The following is a 3,523-nucleotide window of genomic DNA, read 5'->3' as shown; positions in this document are numbered from 1 at the left end:
CACACACACAGTCATACACACACACAGTCAAACACACACACACAGTCAAACACACACACAGTCAAACACACACACAGTCAAACACACACAGTCATACACACAGTCATACACACACACACAGTCATACACACACAGTCATACACACACACAGTCATACACACACACAGTCATACACACACACAGTCATACACACACACAGTCATACACACACACAGTCATACACACACACACAGTCATACACACACACAGTCATACACACACACAGTCATACACACACACACACACACACAGTAACACACCCTTAAAACAAATATGGTTTCACAACGTGCACCACCTTCTTTAATATCCGTACAACACCAGGTGAATGAATGGAATTAAAATTTACGTTTGATCAAACCAGTTTTTAACACGGGTTCCGGCCAGGTGTTTGATGTTTGGCAAAGGTGAAACAAAAAGCAAGTACGTTTGGTAAAACTAAAACCTTGCCCATGGTGCGCGATTAGTACCTGCAGAGCTGAAGCAGGTACTTAGACTGGAAGTAGGAGGATCGTCACTTGCAGACGCCACACGGCCGAATATGCAAATGAGGAAGAGTCGGTTACGCAAAACTTGATCACCAGGTATATCGAATAACGTTTACACAGAGGCAGCCACGTTGTTTCAGGAAGTGCTGTCACTTGTACGTGGCTGTGCTGAGTGCTGTTCTTCTTCCTCTTCGGCTACAACAAAAAATAGTTTTTATAATTCCACGACAGATACGTCACTCGACTTGATTTACAAACAGCTTCCTCTGACTCGCGAAGAAGACAAGAGATTATGAGAAATTAATTATGGTTATGTTCTGCGGAATTAAACCATATAATTATATTCACCGCGCATTGGCTGTCACGCCACGGTGCTCCACTGTACTGTACGTACTGTACTCCCGTCGATGTCCCAGGTGTTTAACCTTTTTTGACATTGCCGAAACCTTGCTGACATCAGGGATTTGTTACATTAGCAGGAAGCTTGTGGAGCGCTCGCCAAGTGCTTTAAGCACTCAAGCAAGTATTCCAACGGTTGCTAGGGAACGATTGGCTTAGTGAGCTTATTGGTAAATGAACACACGCCAGAATGCACTTAAAGAACACTATATGCGCTCCACTTACCGAAGCCCTGCTCACCTCAGATTAAAGATTTATGAAGTTCAGAGGTTTTCAATCTTGTACTGTATCTCGGCACATATTTGGATATCATTTCTTTTAAAAAAAATTCTCATTCATTCTTTCTCTCTTGATTCGTCTCGAGACCAGTGTGACATAAAACATCAACAACAACAAATCGATTCCACTCGTGGGCCCGGGAGAGAATAGTGCAGGACAGCATATGCTTTGGGGAACCATACATATTTACAGTGTCTTCAGAAAGTATTCACACCCGTTGACATTTTTCATATTTTGTTGTGTTACAGCCTAAATTTAAAATAGATTAAATTGAGAGTTGTTGTCACTGATCTACATATAATACTCCATAATGTCAAAGTGTAATTTTTTTGAGAAATTGCGACAGAATGAAAAAAACAAACAAGAAGACGTCATGCAAAGCATGCGAAAATACTTCCAAAATCCCCCCTCCCCCTCCCCAAAAAAGGTTACCATTGATCCATCAAATTGCCCATTTCATCAAGATTTAAATTGACGATTTTGATCAAAGCTCGGGTCAATAGGATGAAAAGTGCCGATTTTTCAAGATGAAATTGATGATTTTAGAAGTTAGACCTAGAGTTGACCTTTGACCTTTAGACCTCAAAAATAGTTGGTTTCCCAATTCAGTGATGCACTATGCAATTGCTGTTTAATGTTCAAGTTAATAAGATGAAAAATGGCGATTTTAGAAATTTGACTTCCAGATTACCTTTGACCTTTGACCTCAAAATCAATATGCTTCTCAATTGTGACGACCTCTACAACTTGGTGAAGTTTCATGACGATTGGTTTAGAATTGTGACCTGTAGGCGAGTGACAAACAGACAGAATAACAAGAAATATGTTGTGCATAGCACGAGACTTGCAAAATCCGCAAAATAAGTTGTTGGCCTATGATGACCTCAAAAATAATTCGTGGTTGAATTCAGTGACTTGCTATGCAAATCCTCTTAAAATTTCAAGTCAATCAGATATATATTGAGGATTTTATATATCTGGCCTATGTTGACCTTTTGGCCTATGTTGACCCTTTGGCCTATATTGACCTCAAAAATAGTTGATTGTTGAATTCAGTGACCATATATGCAAATCCTCTTAAAATTTCAAGCTAATTGGATGAAAATTGAGGATTTAAAAAATTTGGCCTATGTTGACCTTTTGGCCAATGTTGACCTCAAACATACTTGGTGGTTGAATTCAGTGTCCAGATATGCAAATGCTCTTAAAATTTCAAGTTAATTGGATGAAAATTGAGGATTTAAAAAATTTGGCATATGTTGACCCTTTGGCCTATATTGACCTCAAAAATAGTGGATGGTTGAATACAGTGACCATATATGCAAATCCTCTTAAAATTTCAAGTCAATCGGATGAAAATTGAGGATTTTTGAAATTTGCTCTGTGTGTCGGAGATGTCACACATTGTGGTCCATCACTAAGCAACTTCTGTGCATTACTGGGCAACTGAAGCTGGGCAGCATCAAGGCCTGGCCTGCAATTTAAACTTCATAACATAACCTGTTGTTGAAAAGTTCAGGCTCTGACCTTGGGTAAAGCTTGGTGGACGAGAAAATAGCTTTTCCCTTACTAAGCAGCCTCAATTGTTATGCCTTTCCACATATCTTTTAAGTTTCCTTTCATTATTTTCTGTACAGTATATAAACTCTGGCTGGTTGTAGTTAGACAAGAAGCTTTGTGGATGGCTTAAGTACTGCTTGACCATACACTGGCCTCTTCCATGTACATGTTACTATATTTTAATAAATTATCCTGTAATTATCCGAGTCTGGTCAAATGATCATTCCTTGGGGTGGGGGGGGGGGGGGTAAATCCCCAACAAAATGGTGACGAGGATGGGCTACGTCCGGAAAAAGGAGAGAGGAGTTCACTGCTGGGAGGTGGCAAAATCATTCAGGTGCCACGTAAAAAGTGCGACCTTTCTCGGTAGTATGATGTCTTGCCGCCCTCGAGTAAATGGCTCTGCCTCGACCCGAAATACCGGCACGTATCAAAACTGGAAAAAGTAATAGGGAAACGGACAGTGTGTGGGATTCATTCATTCATTCATCAAAACTGGAAAAAGTAACAGGGAAACGGACAGTGTGTGGGAGAATTTGTTAAAGATAGGGATTAGAATCAAATGGCTTGGATCCGAGCACTTGCGAGCGTTCCAGGGAGACTGGACAAAACAGCCTGGACACTCAAGACGCATTGTGGAGTGTTTCAAAGAGCCAGGCTTGGAAGATAGCCTGCACACTCAAACGCGTGGAGGTCCGGCAGGAGTGTTACATTCGGATGCGTTGCAAGTGTCTCTTTAAGGGATAGGCTTGAGAGATGGC

General features: G+C 40.8%; 1 protein-coding gene across 2 annotated transcripts in view; it reads right to left on the bottom strand.

Annotated features, from left to right (window-relative positions):
* Positions 1 to 1,117, bottom strand: part of SLC35A3 (solute carrier family 35 member A3) — a 48,647-nt gene extending 47,530 nt beyond the window's left edge. Inside the window, exons 1-2 of one of the 2 annotated variants that reach the window (XM_068117259.2) lie at positions 873 to 1,117; positions 507 to 719 (exon numbers count right to left, since the gene is read on the bottom strand). The gene's annotated coding sequence lies outside the window, so the exon portion shown is untranslated. Of the gene's footprint in view, positions 1 to 506; positions 720 to 872 lie in introns of those variants that run through there. The other variant, XM_068117272.2, reaches the window with a different exon arrangement.
* Positions 1,118 to 3,523: the final 2,406 nt, after the last annotated feature.

Source organism: Myxine glutinosa, chromosome 1, assembly GCF_964187855.1.
Source record: "Myxine glutinosa chromosome 1, kmMyxGlut1.1, whole genome shotgun sequence".
NCBI classification, from domain to species: Eukaryota; Metazoa; Chordata; class Myxini; order Myxiniformes; family Myxinidae; genus Myxine; species Myxine glutinosa.
The sequence above is the reverse complement of the archived record's forward strand: the minus strand, read 5'-3'. Positions and strand labels throughout refer to the sequence as shown.